Below are 18,667 nucleotides of genomic sequence, written 5' to 3' on the forward strand. Positions count from 1 at the left end.
GCGTGAGCGAGCCATCAGGGGGGAGGCAGGGAAAGAGGGAGAGAGAGAATCCCAAGCAAGTCAGCGTGAGAGCCCCATGCAGGGCTCGGACCCACAAAACGCGAGATCATGACCCAAGCCGAAATCAACAGCCGGACGCTCAACCTGCCGAACCACCCAGGTGCCCCCAGGAAATGATGTTTCTTGTGTAGAGGAAGTGAAGCCATGAGGCGGCAAAAGTATTTCATTTCGCTGCCATTTAATGGCAGCAGGTAGGTGAGCCTTTGATCTGGGAGTTCCTCAGTTCTCTTCCCTCAGCCTGTCCGTTCAAGGTCAGTTCTCTGATGTAATCCCTTCTGGTTTATCCAGACAATGGACGTCTTTGGTATCGAATGCCAGAAAGTTATAGTTTACCCCAGTTGAACATGTTGAACAGGAGGGCAGAAAACACGGATTCGTCATGTCACTGCACTACTGACTAGTTGGGTAAAATCTTTACCTCATCGCCAGTTTCCTCATCTTTAAAATGGGAAGAACAATAATAGTTGCTGTGCTTATTATATCACAGGGTTATTGTGAAGACAAGTGAGAAAATACATAGGAACACATAAAATTTAATGTGATACACAGTTGTGAAGTATTGTTAATTGTAATAATAAGCCTAAGTAACTTTTCAGATGTGGGAAACAATACCTAACATATTGAACATGGGCGGCTTTTGCTGCCCCAGTAAAGTTATGAATACTGGAGATTTTAGCATGTACTTCTGTTTCTTAGAATTTGCAGACATCTTTTGATGTATTTTATAAAGGTAAAGATAATTCAGCTGAGTTAGATCCCAACCTTTTTCGTAGAACTGGTCGGTTTTCATGGATATGTGAAAAGGGGTGGTTTCCACAATTTGGAAATTGCTTTTGTTTTTTTTTTTAATTTTTTTTATTTTTTTTTAAATTTTTTTAATGTTTTATTTATTTTTGAGAGAGACAGAGACAAGATGCGAGTGGGTTAGGGGCAGAGACAGAGGGAGACACAGAATCCAAAGCAGGCTCCAGGCTCTGAGCGGTCAGCACAGAGCCCGACATGGGGCTTGAACTCACAAGCTGTGAGATCATGACCCAAACCGAAGTCGGATGCTCAACTGACTGAGCCACCCAGGCGCCCCTGGAAATTGCTTTTAGATGACAACTCTGTAACCTATCAAACATGAGGCAGTGCTCCGCGTGATACATCCCAAGTAGACCTACTGCCTTCACTGAGAGCAGAAATAGAAAACTTTGGGGTCATTGAGCGTTTTCTAAAATTCTCTAATTATCTTGGGTCACAGGGGGATGGGAGAGTTTTTGTGACACATTTTATTTACCCCCAGCCCCAAGAGAAGCAAATTGGCACACTGTAAAATAATGAAAACTAGGGAAGGAGGTATTGCAGCTCGCAAAGGAAAATGGGTTGATTCTCAGCACACAGGTACCAGTCCCTGGAGTTTGAGATCAGTTCCCCTAGGGAAGGCTTCCGGAACCAGAGTACAAGCGCAATTTGAGGCCGAGTGAATGACCCAGACACAAGAGTGTTCAGCTTGTGACCCGGCGGACCAGAAGCGGACCCCGAGTGTCTGTAAATTACAGGAAGGCTTAGGAAAGGAGGAACAGGGGTGACTGGAGAAGGCAGAGAGATAATATCTGTGGGTAACGACTTGGAAAATATTTTAATCTTTGCATCTTAGAAACTGCAAAGCTACAAAACTTAAAAATGACTATTGACAGAGGACTGTTTAATCCGCAACACAATCACTGTGAGTCCAAACCACAGAATACATTCTGGAGAGGCTTCAGTTTCTTTCCGTGGCGGGATGAACAATTTGCTGAGGTGGAGTTTCAGAGGAAACAAGAAGATTAGCTTTGTATTTGATGCAGAGTATTAGAGGGCTTCCTAAAGAGATTAAATCAAAACCTGATTACGGTCCACTAAGGCTTTATTAATGTAGCAGACATTTTTTTTTTTCTTTTCAAGTTTTTCATTTAAACTTGTGTTTGTGAATATTATTAAACTTCTTGGGATTAAGGACTCTTAAAGTCCCTCGTTTGCAAAGCCCTATTATTCGGCTCTCTGCAGGGGCTCAAAAAGCCCTCTTGGAGTTTACCCCCACACCCAGTCATTATTGCCCCGGAGGTGGGGGGGGGGGATGCTTAGGAAAGCCAAAGGGGAGCTGGAACAGCTTTGGCAGAGGAACTTGGCCAGGGGAAGAGAGACCTTTACGATTGTTCCTTCACCTTCCCCATACCATCCTCTCATCCCCTCTCGGATTCCTGGCTGATGATTATTCTAGGGACAGGGCATGGTGTTTAGCCCCGAAGGAGAAGTGTGACTCAGCCTCTTGAGCGAGTCTGCCCCCCCACCCCGGGGTCCTGAAGCTTCTTTCCTGCCCTCCCTTTGCATGTCACTGCCTTCGCCTAAGAAGGCTCCTCTTCCTTCACTTGGCTGTTCAAACTCATCCCATCCTTCAAGGCTCATCTCAAATGCACCCTTACCGTCCCTCCCAGCATAGTCAAGAAACAAAATCTTCAGTGGTCTCTGGTGTCCCCAGCTCTGCCCACTCAGCGGCAAAACTTAAAAATCTCAGTTCCAAGAGGAGGAGGAAGCGGAGAGCGAAGGTGCCAGACTTTCTTGTGGGGAAAGGCTTCTCTGCCCCTAACATCCACAGCCCCTCAGTGTCATCTGTGTGTGTCGTCTTCAGATGGCTCGTGAATCCTGCCAGAGGAACGGGACCCTGGCCAAGCCCCATAATGAGGATTTTCTTGCTTACTCTGTGCAGATATTTGAATGTCTTGTAAACGTACGATGGACTGGGAAGGAAGGCTGCCTTTCGCATTTTTTGGTAAAAATTCACGCCCAACTCTCAGAGGGTACTGTAAAATTGGACAAGCAAGAATGCATTACTCTTCAGGGTAAATGGGGATTTTCTCACCACTCTAACGCAAAAGAAAGGAAAACAACCCCTTGCTGTGGAAGCTAAAACCATAGCTCTCCTCCTTAAGCCCTGATTTCAAGTGTTGGAGTTTATCAAAACGGCCTGTCCCTTCATCCCACCCCATCTGTGTGTCCTTTTCTCATTTTCAGTCGAAATGATCTAAAAAATTATTAAGATATATATCTATAAAAAGATGTGTCTCCCATAGTATTGCATATGCATGCACTTGAACACTTAGAGTTTTCAGATAGTTCAGCCATTTGTGTATTCCTTTCCCATACATGTAAGCATGTTGAAAGTAGCAGTTATATTTCCTTTACTTTTGTGTCCTTTGCAGGGCCTGGCACAGTGCCTTGTATACGGGTGCTCAGTGAATGATTGAATGCATGAAGGACAGAACCAGCATGTATGTGGCTGTTTGTATCTCCATGTCGGCTCTTTGCTCAGTTATGTGATGTAATGCTGACAAGCCACAGAAAAGCCAGTACTGAGTGGGGCAGAACTGTCTCCAGGTTAACCCTGATGGAAACCACTGAAGAGGATAAGTAAAGGAACAAAAAAGGACCCAAACGCATTGGCCCATAACTTTCTCTAGTACACAACTGCATATTAGGGAAACACATGTTGATAGTTACTTAGGCATCTTTTTTGCGGGGAGGAAACACTTTTTTTTTTTTTTAATTCTCAAGTTAGTTGACATACAGTGTAGTCTTGGCCTCAGGAACAGAACCCAGTGATTCATCTCTTACATATGACATCCAGTTGTTATCCAACAAGTGCCCTCCTTAATGCCCATCACCCCCCCCCACCTCCCCTCTAGCAACCCCCTAGTCTGTTCTCTGTATTAAGAGTCTCTTGTGGTTTGCCTCCTTCTCTGTTTTTATCCTATTTTTCCTTCCCTCAGGGAAACACTTTTTAGTTACCACACACTCCTGAGTATTAGGCAGTTTGCAATTAGTATCTATGTAACCCTTACCGTTTCGTTCAAAAACAGATGAAAGAGGGCCGCCTGGGTGGCTCAGTCGGCTGAGCGTCCGACTTCGGCTCAGGTCATGATCTCACAGCTCGTGAGTTCGAGCCCCGTGTCAGGCTCTGTGCTGACCGCTCAGAGCCTGGAGCCCGCTTGGGATTCTGTGTCTCCCTCTCTCTCTGCCCCTCCCCAACTTGTGCCACATCTCTGTCTCTCAAAAATAAATAAACATTAAAAATCTTAAAAAAAAAAAAAACAGATGAAAGACTAAAGAGGTCTGTGTAACCAACCAGTGGTCCTTAACAGCCTTGATAAACCTTTTGTTTAATTCAGGTCTGTTAATGAAGCTTCTGATTACTCCTACCAGATGTGTGGATTGTTCCAGAAATCACTCTGTTGAGTTGGGGATCTCTTGAGTGAATTTGGCCCTGTATGCGCTGAAATTGACAGTTGACGAGGCATCAGATAAGGTGTCCAAAGCCTGCTGTGCTAAAATAAAAAATCCCAACAAAGTGGAAATTTGGTATTTTAATTTCTAACATAAAACGAATAGCCTTTTGATCAATTTCTGTTTTTATTCAGCATTACAGAAAATACTTCTTTGCTAATCAAGAAAAGGGAGACTTAGCACAGACACCACCTTTTCAATGACAGTCTTTTTCAGGATAGAGAGAACAACCTAAGATTCCAAAGCCTTTGCGCTGTAACAAATCACGAGCACAATCTGGTACAAGCCTTCCCCCCTTGGGCCTTGATCGCTGTTCATAGGTGATAGAGTTGCACCAAATATCGACTGGCTCTTCCAGCTCTGGCCCTTTCAGTGACTCTGCAGATGAAATTATTTAATTACTTTCCAGAGCACCATTCTGGAGTGGCAGCCCATAGGGAGGTAAAAGCCATACCCATTTGGCAGGTATTCACTCAGACATACAGCTGTGCTGTCCAGTGCCGAGTATATATTGTATGCGTAAAATACACATCACACTTCGAAGACTTAGAATGGAAAAGATCATTCCATGAGTTTTTATATTGACTACATGTTGAAATGATAATATCTTGGATATATTTGGTGATATAAAATATGTTATCATATTGATTTACCTGGTACTTTCTATTTTCTTCTTTGGATTATGTAAACAATTTAAAAGTATATCCATGACTCATACTATTACATTTCTCTTGGGCAGTCCTGGCCTAGAGGGTTCCTCCTTCTCCATGTGACCTGAGTTCCAGTTACTTAGAAACCTCCCAAGGTTGAAACCATCTAAACCTGTGGTTCTCAGCCTGGATGCACTTTAGAATCACATGGGGATCTTTTAAAAAATACAGAGCCCCCCTCTCCTTATGGTTCTGATTCACCTGATAAGAGCTCATAGTGATCTCTCTCCTGTGCTCAGAATTTCTTCCGTAAGGCTGTAGGTGGCGTCATCATAAAGAGATTGAGTCTGTTAGTTGAAAGCCAGAAGCACGTCCTGGGCTGGACAGCTGCCGGATGCCCGGGGGACATAACACTCAAACAGGCTTAGCCCCTCGGACCCTCAGCTAGTTCTTAAGAGCAAAAGAGCCTTCTCCTTAGCTCTTCAGTTGCAAAACATCAAGCAAACAGACACAAGACAGTAACTTGAATTAATTCTGTCTTAGCCGCTGCTGCTTATTTGAGTTTCTGAAAATCAGCTTACGGCATTCCAGCCAGCCTCCCAGGGAGATGCTTGGCGTTGCTTGGTCTGTTTTCAGAGAGGAAAATGGGGCCCAAGGAGTAGGACCATGAATTCCTTCTGCCACATTCTTGTCATTTTGTTTTACTTTTGTTTTAGTGGGGAGACTTTTTTTTTTTTTTTTTTTTTTGACTCTTAAGGGGTCTGAGGAAGGGAACATGCAAAAGGCAGTTTCACTGGACTCAGACTGCCCTGTCAAATGGGGCAAACAGCCATCAAGTTCATGTTGAGTCCTAGTGGCATAGGCTGCATTTTCTAGCCTGACCCTCAAATTCGGGGAGCTGCCCTCCCTGGTCTGCCAGCCCCGAGTACTCATCAGAGTCACCGTTGTTTGTGGCTAGACCCTGGCATGGGCCCTAGGTGAGGAGGAAGCTGTTCCCCCTTCTTCATAGTCGTCCTGAATGGCCACATTCGGTGCCACCTGCAGTGATGGTGACACCGCGTCAGAGCACTGGAGAGTTAGTAAAAGTTCTAGTAAATTATCCTGGATGTCCATAGTGCCCCGAGGCTTCACCAGTCCTCTCTCTGCCTAGGATTTTGGATTAAATGCCACTTCCCTATGATTAAGTTAAAGGTGCCTCTGTCGTCTGAGTTATTTTGGAGTGACTGTGCCACTTTACTAGCTATGTGATGTTGGGCAAATGACTTCTCTAAGCTGCACTTGGAAAATAGGAATCATAACAGTACCTACCTCATATTCTCGTGGAGATTTAACCAGTTGCTCTACGTGTCTCCAGCACCCTGCATGGTGACATGCCCAGAACAGCAGCTGAGGAAAGGTTTGTGGAGTGAATAGATGAATGAATTCACAAATACTAATATAGCAGTGGAACCACATGCTTACAGAGATGCCCTCTGTTTGGATCCGTCTACGAGTACCAGGGTTTCGTATGCTAAACTAATTGCTGAAGTGTAATTAGTTTCTCTCTCAAGTATTTAGACCCCATGTATCTCCATTCCTCTGGCATTTGCATACAATACATGCTAGACATAGTTGCAGAGCTAAACAACTTCTACTATTGGCTTTGAGGCTCACACTGGCCAGAGTACACGTTTTATGTTGCAGAGATATTTTAGGGGATCAAATTGTTCTCACATGTGAACAATGATAAATATAGATACTTTATAGCCACATATAAGTAAATTCTACCAAATAAGGAGCTGTGAAAATGGACAAGCACGAGTTAGATTAGTAAGTATATATTATATTGAAATATGTACATTTTAGTGCTTGAAGAAAATAGGATTCTCTGAACTACCCATATAACCTCTCCCCCCACCCAAGTAGAGCAGATGGGTAACTAGTAACCCAAATTTTTCTTCTCTCTTTAATTTTTTAACGTTTATTTATTTTTGAGAGAGGTGGGGTGGGGGGGGGTACGGGCAGAGAGAGAGGGAGACACAGGATCCGAAGCAGGCTCCGGGCTCTGAGCTGTCAGCACAGAGCCCGACACGGGGCTTGAACTCATGAACCATGAGATCATGACCTGAGCCAAAGTCGGACGCTTAACTGAGCCACCCAGGCACCCCTCCCAACTTTTTCAAGAACAGCTGTAAGAGGATAGTGATATTAACGAAGAGATATTACATGGAGCCATGCACTTAAATTTTTTAAATGTCAGGTGTGGTTTGAAAAGATAACACCATGTTTTTTTGTTTTCTTGTTTATACTGAGGACAGGTTTTCTGAACGTTCATCTTCGTGCTATAGTCATAATGCAAATTAACTTTGGAAACCTTTTGGATTAAGACACGGTTGTGGCTGCAGTGAATAAAAGTGACATGCTTTGAAGTTAGGTCCAGCTTAGGGAACGTCAACCCAGATGCAGTTCATCAGAACTCCAATTTTATAGCCAGATCACCTCCGTGGCTTCGTTTTAATTTTTCTTAATCCCATGGATCATTTTCTTTCGGCATCTCCACCACAGATGGGGGACAAGAGCAGAGAATATGAAGACCTGTCACGTGGGCAGGGACAAAGCGAGAAAGAGGAAAAAAAAAAAAAAGGCACAACTAGAGTAAGGGAGGCTGGATGTGTAGCCGGCTGAGGAAGGACGACAGGGAGCTGGGTCACAAAGGGAGCTGGGGCTGTGCCCTAGCCCGTGTGCCTGGGCGAACAGAAGGAAGTATGCATTTACCATGCCATTACTTTATTTTCAATCTTGTAACAGCTTTTTAAGTCAACATGATATTTTATAGCAATTAACTGTAATTACAAATCTTAAAAACATTTTTGTGGATAATTACATGCTTAATTGTTGTTCCTTCATTTTCATTTAATTCTAAAAGAAATTAACTGTGCCATTTTGACAAGTGCTTAATGTTTTTTTTAATACTGATCATGCATACTCTACTACTTAAATTTGTTGTTACACGGTCTCACAAACTTTTCCCTAGTCTGAAAGTGTCTATGGATGTTTGCAATAAGTCCCCTGTCTGCAAGCCAGTTGCATACTACTCTCACACATACGATTGCTTGGAAGGGACTGTCACCACCGCCAAGGAAAGATGACCCACTTAATTAATCGGCGGCAGACTAGAGAAGGATTGGGCTCCGTATTTTCTGATGGCGATTGGCCACTTGGTGGCAGGCTACCAAGTGAGTTGTTGATCCATTGGAACTCAGCCCATTTGGATTGCCAGGATTGGCTTTCTGTCATCAGGCTACTAAAACTGTGTGTTTGGGGAAGATGAAAAAAATTAAAAAGACTAGTAGTCTGTGTAACTCACCAGGTTTAAACTTTCTAAAGGAAAAATATAGGCATCGACGATAGGGTAGATGAATGGGAGAAATCCTGACCACTTGGACTTAGATGTGTTGAATGAATCTCTGAGAAATTCCGTTAACTGGCCCGGATAGCATCTGAAATGGTGTTTGTGGTGGGGAGGGATAAAGGTAAATGGTACTGATGGGGAGTTTCAGTAAGTGTTATATTTGCAGTGAATTCTTAATAGGAGGGGCAGAATAAAGGTAAGCATACAGACGACCAAGTTCCAATTTGGATGCTTATGAGCCCTGTAACCTTCCGTGATTTCTTCAGACCGATAAATTAGATAATGTGGGTAAAAGCATGGAGGATAGTATTTGACACGTGGTAGATTCTCAGCCAGTGTTCTTATTCTTCCTTCTCTTAAATCTGAAGAGTCGGGTTATTCTATAAAGAACTCAGTTTTGAAGATTACTTCATTCCAAGATATTTTATTTTTACTTCTTTGATTTATCAGTTGATGGCATAAGAATGGCCCATTATTAACCTGTAGACCCATATATTTTTATGATATTTTAAAGCTTTCCTGCCATTGCATTATAATACAAGCTTTTTCGTTTATTATTTGTCTTGTGGTGCTAAGATAATGTTTTGAATAACGTGAAAGGAAGGCTAGGATTGGGATATAATCACACTGACAAACGGATACATCGTGTTTTCCCAGAATGTATATACAGCTATTGTATGAACCTGAAAATAAGTTTTCTTTATGGGTTTTCATCACTTTGTCCTATTCTCTTGGAGGATGTTGATGTTTGTTTTCCTAATATCTCCAGTAGCAAAGCAAAGAATAATGAATTGCCTCTCATGTCAGTACTGACAGTGACAAATGATGGCTGCCTGTGTGTATAGGTGTGAGTGACAGGCCCCATAGCTCACAGCTTTTCCACCACACACAGCTCACCTCAGCCTTCATGGCTGATTCCCACCCAGTTCAGCCTTCTTCCATTTATTCCTTGAGACCACTGGTGAGCTCATCATTAAGGGGCTCCATTCCTTGTGATGAATCATTCATTCAGAAAATATTTAGTGTGCCTGGGTGGCTCAGTCGGTTGAGCGTCCAGCTCTTGGTTTCAGCTCAGGGATGAGCGTCCAACTCTTGGTTTCAGCTCAGGTCACGATCCCAGGGTCGTGGGATTGAGCCCCGCGTCGGGTTCTGTGCTGAGCGTGAGTGCGGAACCTGTTTAAGATTCTCTTTCCCTCTGGCCCTCTCCCCCGGTTGCACATGCTCTCTCTCATATAAAAACATTTATCGAGCCCATTTACTAGACCAGGAATTCTGCTAGGTAATGGAACCATGGACATGCCTAAGGCATAGCTCCAACCTTAAGATGCTTATAGTCTAACAAGGAGATAAGACCTTTTCCTGGATAACGCTAACAAAGATAAAAAACAAAAAAAGCCACATGGAAGAACAAGGAGCTATTGGTGTTCGGAGAAGGGAGTGATTACTTCTAGTTGGGGAGATTCAGGAAGGGCTTCCCTCCTTCATTCATTCAACAAGCAAATGAGCAGGAGATTGTGCTAGGCTGAAGATACAGAGACAAGCGAAACATCGTCTGCCCGGGCGCCTGGGTGGCTCAGCCGGTTAAGCATGTGGCTCTTGGTTTTGGCTCCGGTATGATCCCACTGTTCGTAGGTCCGAGCCCAGTGTCGGGCTCTGCGTTGGCATTGTGGGGCATGCTTGGGAATCTCTCTCTCCCTCTCTCTTTTCCCCTCCTCTGCTCACATGCGTGCACGCACACACATACTCTCTCAAAATAAATAAACTTTATAAACACACACACACACACACACACACACACACACACACATACATATGACCACTGTCCCCCCTCATGGAGTTTACCTTCTTGGGTAAGGCACATACCCAGACTAATGACTGCACCCTGCGGTAAGGTTAAGTATTATACACAAGGTAAGAACAAAGTGCCAAGGGAACCTGTGAGTTAATACATTTGGGGAACCAAGGAGCCATGGTTGAGGCAGGGGTTGTACTGGGTTTTCTATAGTGAGGTTATAGTCTGGTGAGTGTGACTGACTGGTACGCATGTAAATAACTCCAATTTCAGGTAAAAGGTACTCAGCACCCTAGGAGAAGCTCAGACAGAGGGCAGTGAGCGAGGGTAGAAGGGTGAGTGTATTTGGTTCCAGCTGGGGTCCCAGGTAAATATTTACCAAAGAGGTTGAATCGCAGCTGGGCCTTAATGGATGAGAAGTTCAACAGGGAAAGGGGTGAGGGAGGGGATAATATAGAAGGAACAACGTGAATCCAGGGTTGGCCTGTTACTGGTAAGCCCTTTGCAGCGGCCACAGCGGACTAGGCTGGAAGTGGCCCAGGGCGAGGGAAATATGAGATGCAGCTAGACCACGGAAGGTAGTGAAGGGCAAGCTGGTCACTGGACTTCATTGCGTTGGTGATGCATCCTTTCTTCTTCCGACTGTACTTTGGGCTTGAGGCCATATTAATTAGAAGCTAGGGCTCTGGAATCGGACTGCTTCGGTTCCGTCGTTGCCGCACCATGCGCATTCAGGCTCACTACTGAGATTGGGCGAGTCTCTTTGCCTCTCTGGGCCTTGGTGTGAACATCGCACAGGTACAGTCCGTGAGGATTGGTTTAGTTCATGCATATGCAGCCCCTACAACAGTGTCTAACAAGAGGGAACCCCGCACAGTGTGCGTCGTCGTTAGTAGCAGCAGTGTGGTCAGTAGTAATAGTAACGATAATAGTTGTGATATAAATAGGAGCAACTTTAGGGAGTTCTTGTGCTGTGAACTTGTAGGGACGTACCTAGGATGACCTGATGGGCTTGAAAAAACCAGTAGTGAACCTCAGGGGCTATTTCAGAATGTTCGATTCTACCCTCTCGGCATAACTGTTAAGGTACACCCGGGTTCAGCCATGGGCTAGCCCCATAAATAACCAGGCCTCTGTAGCTTAAAATGGCCCGGCTGGAACGTTGGCTTCCGGGACAATGGGGGCAGCCAGTAAAATGGTTCCAGGCTCACGTCTGAGCCAGAGTTTGAGAGCGCCACTATCTACAAATCACACTACCCGCAAAGCTCGAAAACGCTAGGGACTGCCTGTGGTTAAACTGAAGGTGGCGTGGAAAGTCTAGCGATACAAGTATTTAATTCCTATGTCCCAGGGGCCTTAGTTTTCATACTCCTACCCGAAGCCGAAAGTTCAGTATGAAGGAGTGGCTATTTGCAAGTAATCCTAAAGTGTTCGCACTGGGGGCAGGCTCACCAGAAACAGGCAGGGCCTGAGAACAGTGATCTGCAAAGTTGTGGAAACTGTTCTTTCTTGGGTTGATGCTTTGGGCATTTTTGGACACACTCAACACGTACAGCTGCATGTAGCAGGCGGCCCATGATTCCGTCCATTCGCACTGTATGCCCAGCTGTAAACCCAGCAGATGGGTGTCATCGCAAACGTGACTCTTTCTTACGGGTTGCCCTGACCTCTGGTGATTTAATCTGGTTCTTGGTCATCACTAAGCACACAGGCTGCTGTTCTAAGACAGAGGCACTTTAGTAGCTCCTGGAAGAGCCCACAAATCTCCCTTCTTACACTCTCAAAGCCATATGCAAACAACATTCTGTAGACCTAAAAGTAAGGGGATCGTATTGCACTGAAAGTGTTATTATTATATATCTTATATCTTAGTTATTATTATTATATAATCTTATACATCTTATGTATCTTATGTATATTAATATATATCTTATATGTTATATATATTAATATCTTAATTATATATCTTAAGGATTTAAAGGGGGCCAGTGTCTTCTGCCCACTTTTGGCACCTTCCATTTTCCATTAGAAAATGGATCTTAACTCATACCCTGTTTTTGATAAATACTAATTAAAAATTTGCCTGAAAAAAATTGCATTGGCCTTCTTTGAATTTTTTTTTTCTTGAGAAGGGATATTTTGGATGGGTCATGTTTGTTTTAAAAAACCATCCATGGAAGTTTCCTAAAATATATGTACTTGTGGCAAATAGAGACTTTCAAAATCATTCATAGAGTAGAGCTAGAAATGTAGAAACAAAGGAACTTAAATTCGGAAGGGTTAGGCTTAGCAAAAAGAATGTGGCACTTGGGTTTGAGCCCACCTGTATGACCCTGTAGAAGCTAATGTTCAGACTCAGTTTTTTCATCTGAAAAATAGGGCAAAGAAGATCTGCTTATAACACAGCACTTGTTCCGAGGGAGGATTAATTAAAATACTATACGGGAAAATGCTTTGTAAATGGCAAACTGCTGTTCAAATGTAAGGAATTGCTCTTATCATCACCGTTCAAGGTCCTAGAGGTTATATAGCTAGCCAGTCCGTTTGTCTAAATCAATCAATCAATCAATCAATCAATCAATCAATAATAATTCACTTACGTCTTCCCCCACTAGATGGCAGGCGAGCCACTTGGTAAAATACTGTCCAGGTTCGGGATCTAGGAACCGCAGCAATATTCGGATTTGCGAGGCAGTGAAGCAATGGACAAAGGGTGAATTAGACATTGTGAAAAGCGGAGACAGCCTATATTGTTAAAACAAATCTCATTGCAACGCCATTGGTTTTCAGTTCACCAAAATTTTAATCTATGGAAATAGGGTCCTTTTCTTTTCACTACGAGAAAAAGGACAGCTAAGCAAATAATTTCTACAAATAGGGAAATGTTTAGCCTGCTCAGAGTTGTAGCTAACAGACTTAATGATTATTTATAACACCGCTTTACAGGTAATGGTTTCATCCATATCAGGAGTTGACAAAGTGCTTCTCTAAAAGGGCCGGATAGTAAAAATTTCCGGCTTTGCAGGTCCGTCCATTTCTGTTGCATTGACTTGACTTTGCTTTTGCAGGCTACAAGCCTGAAGACAGACAGACAGTAAGAAAATTAGGGGGCGTGACTGGGTTACAATAAGCTTTAATTATGGATACTGAATTTTGAAATTCTTGTAACTTTTACTTACCACAAAATATTGTTCTTCTTTTGATTCTTTTTGACCATTTAAAAATGTAAAGCTCAAAGACCATTACAAAACATGGCAACAGGCCTGATTTATTCCCCAGGGAGTAGTTTGTAGCCCCTTAATAATCTTAACTATCAGATTGACAGTCTCCTCGGTTAACGTAAATAAACTTTTTACTATTTTCATAATAAATGTTTCAATGTGGGTTTTTTTTTTGCGTGTACAAATTACTAAGAAAACTTGTGATTTTTTTTTTTTTTTTTTTTTTGCCTACTTCTCAATATAGGCTTGTGTCTTGTTTGTTAGACTGACTATAAAAAAAGGACTTCAAGTAGCTGATGCATTATCAGACTTGCCAGGAAAAAAACCCAAACAAACAGGACACCTAGTTAATTTGAAGTTCACTTCTTTGAATTTCACTTAAAAACAATGAATAGCTTTTAATATCCAAGTTTTGTATATTGCATAGGACATAGTTACATTGACAAAGTATTTGTTGTTTACCTGAGATTTAGTTTTAACTGGGTGACTTGTGTTTTTATTGGTAAATCTGGCATTTGTCCTTGTACTTACGGACTTTGCCCATCACTTATATACTAAGGCCTTAAAAATAGCCAAACATCTGAAGGCAGAACTCCAGAAGTGAAGTACGTCTTTAGGGATCTGGGGGAAATGTGCATTTCCACCCGCCTGGTTGTTTTGAGTGTAACTTACCACACTAAAACAACCGTGTGGCATACCCATTTTTCGCATCCTTTTTCCAGGAGTATTTGTTTCCATTCTAGCTGCGGGTCTCACTTGAACAAGCCATGTTAATTGCTTCGGAAGAAACCCGAAGTAACCTGGTGAACTGACACTTGCTAAATCCTACCCCAAATCTGAAGTTCTTTCGGATTTGCCGCTTGCCCCAACGATCAGGCGGACCAGCGACTTTGACCGCTAAGGAATAACCCTGCGGAGTGTCATCACTGGCCTCGAGATGGTTAATCCAGAGTGCGTCTGGGCCGCCGCCACTGTTTCTGGGACGGAGCGGACTGACTGGGACGCGGGGAAGGGGATGGGGGCGGATTGAACCGCGTAACCGAGGAAACGTCCGGAGCCAGCGACCAGGTGGGAAGTGACAGCACGCGGTCTTCCCATCCCCGCGGGGGACGAGCCCACACAGCGCGGAGCGAGAGGACATCCGGCAGCGACTAGCAACGAGCGACGGGCGCGGCCGCAGGGGAGGGCAGGTCTCTCCTGGGAGCAGCAGGTGGACAAAGGCTGCGTCGCAGGGCACTGCTTCGGTCGGCACTGCTGCGGGGACCCGGCGCTCCGTCCCCACCGGGGAGCAGATTGGATCTTGACCGTCAGGAGAGGAGGTGGCGGGGCCCGAAGCAGCCAGAGCAGTTATAGCAGCGGCCTTCCGGCCTTCCGCTTTAACCCAGCCGATTCCCCGGGGGGCCGCCACGACGTGCCGGAGCCCGGGCCTCGGCTTCCAGCCCCGCCTCCGCCCCTCCCCCACGCCCAAACTGCAGCGGCCCAGGCTTCCGCTCCCATCCCCTGCTCGGGGCGGCCCTTTACCTCTTCTCCAGCTGCGACTAAGGCCATCTCATATCCCGCACTCCAGTCACCAGGCCCGGGCCAAGGGCAAAGCCGGGGAGGCACCTCGGGCGCGAAATTTAAGGCGGGGGGGGGGGGGGCGCACCAAGACACACGGTAATTAAGATAAAAATTTTAATGCGACATCTTTAAAAATTCAAAGTTAATGCAAAAAGAAAAATCCATGATGAACAAAACATCAACATGTGAAATAAAGACACGATCTGACCCCGACTCGGCAAGACTTAGCCACGCTGGCCTCATCCGAATCCTGGGCTTTGCGAATCAACTCCGAAGTGATCCGCCCCCCCCCCCCCCCCCCCCGTGGTCCCCAATCCTGGACCTCGGTCCTACTTCTCATTTGCTTTCTTTGCAGTGAGTTCGGTTTGGAGACACTGCGGCTTCATCACCTCGTGCCTCAAGGAGCAAAGCCCAGTTCTTGGCTCACCGAGGCCATTGGGGCGGTGCGACGTTTGGAGGAGACTGAAGGCCAGAGCTTATGCGAGACCCCCAGGTTGCAAAGCTCTGCCTTCCAATCGCCAAAACACTGCAGAAGTAGGACACAAGAGGAAGCTGTGCTCCCTTAATCGGGGCTTAGGAACCCATGCGGAATTGGGTTGAATATATGTGTTTTGAAGGAACCACGAGTAACTGGGAAGCGCTTTTGAAATTAATTTGCAGAAAGAGGGATGCTTCTATGCTCCGGGCCACCTTGTTCGGCTCAAGCCTGCCAGGAGCCTTTCCTGGTATTGCGATTCAGTCTGAATTTGCAATGATGCAGGCACCTTGAATGACGATGACACTCCATAATTTACAGTGCATCTCCCTTGTCATACCTCATATAACTCTTCTCAGCCAGGAACCAGACACAGTGCTGGGCACTGGCTCAAAGTGGCTTTCAGTTGTCATTATCCCTCAGAACCAGTTTCTGCCGAGCTCGTGTGGTTTGCGGTCGTTATGGCTGAGAGACAAATGGCATGTGTAGCCCAGGCCTAGGGGACGGCCCAGTTGTATTTCAGGTTGGGACGTGGCTGGCCACTAGGTCGGTGACTGCCGGATTCCTTGCTGGGTTCCCGAACTAAATGTTCCCTTTCGTCTCAGGCAGGCCGGTGAAAATGAGGTAAAGGGGAAGAGCAAATGAAAGAGATCAGGAAACTATTGTTCACATTTATGTGCCTTTTCCTAAAAAACAAGAAAAAGAAAAGAAATCTTTCGAAGCTTTGGGTGTGTCCAGTCCCTCAAAAGATCGGGGAAAAGGGGGAATTTGTCCCATCACTTGCCAGATTCCTGGCCTGTTAAGACAAGTTTGCTTACTTTGAGGAGCTATTAAGTCAACATTCTGCTTAATACAAAAGGGGAAGAAATTGAGAAAGGGCAGGCTTGTGGGGGAACCTTGTCCTGCGGGGGGCGCACCGCAGATGGGTGTTGGCGTTTCTTCCGTCTCGGTGTAGCTGTTCCACGCTGTAGCCAGCAGAGGGCACTGTTGCCACATGGACTCCATTTGATTTTTTTGGGGTGGGGAGAATTTTCAGAGCTATAAAAAATACTTGGATCCAGTAAGAAATATGCGTGATTTTCCATGGAATATTAATGTGAAAAATAGATTGTTATTAATAACTTGTGGATGTCTATTTGATTAATGACCCATCAAGCCATGGAAGGAAAGTGAAGATGTTTCCTAACTGTCGTTATCAAACATTAAAATAGCGAGAACAAAATAGCAACGTGATAATAAATATCAGCACGGTGCACATAAATTATTTAGGACACAAATAGGTCTTTTTCTTGTGGGAATGTGTGTGCTGAGACATAGTAACAAAGAAGAACAGGTCTGCTTCATCCTAAACATCTCCTTAATTTTTTATTTATTGCAAACAAAGCCTTTCGTTAATACCGAGACAGTTAAATGTAACTCCATCTCACAAAAGAAATCTGCCATCTGAGGCCCTCCGTGACTTGCCTCAACAGACTTTCAACTCTGTGTTTTACCATCCACTTCAGCTACCCTGTCTTTCAACCTCGTCTAATTTTCCCCAGCGTTTTCCTGCCTCTTACTTCCCACTCGCTTGCTCTCTTCTCCACATGCTGGAGATCCTACCCATTCTTCAAAGTCCGATTCAAATACTGACTTTTGCGTGTGTTGCAAGGCATCCACAGATGATGACACACACAGGGAACCAGATGGCAGCACGGTGAAATGTCATCAATGCTGCAATCGGAGTAAATTTGGGAAGGAGGCTCTGAGAGCTCCGATCCCTACTTCAGAGCCAGCCAGTGCTTCAGACACAGCCGGAGAGATCAGGGAAAGCTTCCTGGGAGAGGTGGTTCTTGACCTAGCGTTGAAGGTTAAGGAAATCCGGGTGATTGAAATAGCCCCTTAATGGCTACCGCGGAGATTACAGAGGCAGAAACGGAGAGGCAGTGAAAGATAAGCCTGGGAAAGTAGGCAGACAGCGCCACACACAGGGAGGTTGGACTTTATTCCAGAAGCCATGGAGACTCATGGAATGATTTCAAGTGGCGGCAGCACTGGCTTAGACACTTATATTAGAAACGTTGCTCTCTGGGGCGCCTGGGTGGCTCAGTCGGTTAAGCACCCAACTCTCGGTCTCAGCTCAGGGCGTGATCTCGTGGTTCACGTGTTCGAGCCTCGCATTGGGCTCTGTGCTGACAGTGTGGAGCCTGCCTGGGATTCTCTCTCTCTCTCTCTCCCTCTCTCTCTCTGCTCCTCCCCTCAAAATAAAGAAACTTCAAAAAAAAAAAAAGAAAGGTTACTCCGGAGGCAGTGCGGTCAGTAGGTTTGAATGGCAGGCGGACGACTTAGGAAGTCACATCTTTCTTCAGATGAGGAACGAGAAGGGCCCGAAGCAGGGTACATAAAGTAGAAATGGACAAAAACAGGATTAGGCCTCAATAACACATTGTTTGTAACTCTTAGGGAATGTGTGACTTTCTACCTCATAGCGCGTTATCTTCACCTTCCCCGGAACACTTAAGTTTCTTGAGATCAAGGTTTTTTCTCCATTCATTTCTGGATTCTTCACACTATGTGGCCCTTGTACGTGACAAGCACGAGCTGTCTGAGGAGAATGCATGTCAGAAACTTGTTATCATAAGGGTTTACTTTTGAAATGCTCTCTTAGGGTTCTTCGGTCTCAAAAGTCAGTTGCATGACAGCTTGGTTTATCCTCCTGGTAAACGTGTTGTGGGTAGTTTATCAATTTTGGAAGAAAATAAGATTTCTCATGGAAATCTCCCCATCGGTTGCCATTTATGGGTATTATACTCAAAAGGTGAAATGCTTCCGGGGCTCTGTACTTTTTGAGTTCACCACTTGAGTGTGTGTGTTTTAAGATTTTTGAAGGGGGAAGATGATAGTTCTGCACAGCTTGTATGAAAGCAGCAGCCCCCCCCCCCCCCCCCCCCGCCACCGAGAGACCAAATGTCCCTTCATAACAGAAGCTTCAAAGGAGCTCAATCCTGTTTGGCTGTTCAAATCCTCACAGGGTGTGGCACTTTTAGAAATCCTTTATTCTTCCCCGTTGTTGAAATGCTGACAGAATCAACATCCTGAGACGCTCCTGCCCTTTCGGGCACTTGAGCGACGTGAGCCTCAACTCAAAGCTCAATCGGGCTTTATTTCTCATTCGACAGCATATCAGGCCTCTTTGGACTCACAAGGGCTGGAAGCATGATGGTATGCCCTCAACCC

This window comes from Leopardus geoffroyi, chromosome X, assembly GCF_018350155.1.
Source record: "Leopardus geoffroyi isolate Oge1 chromosome X, O.geoffroyi_Oge1_pat1.0, whole genome shotgun sequence".
NCBI lineage: Eukaryota > Metazoa > Chordata > Mammalia > Carnivora > Felidae > Leopardus > Leopardus geoffroyi.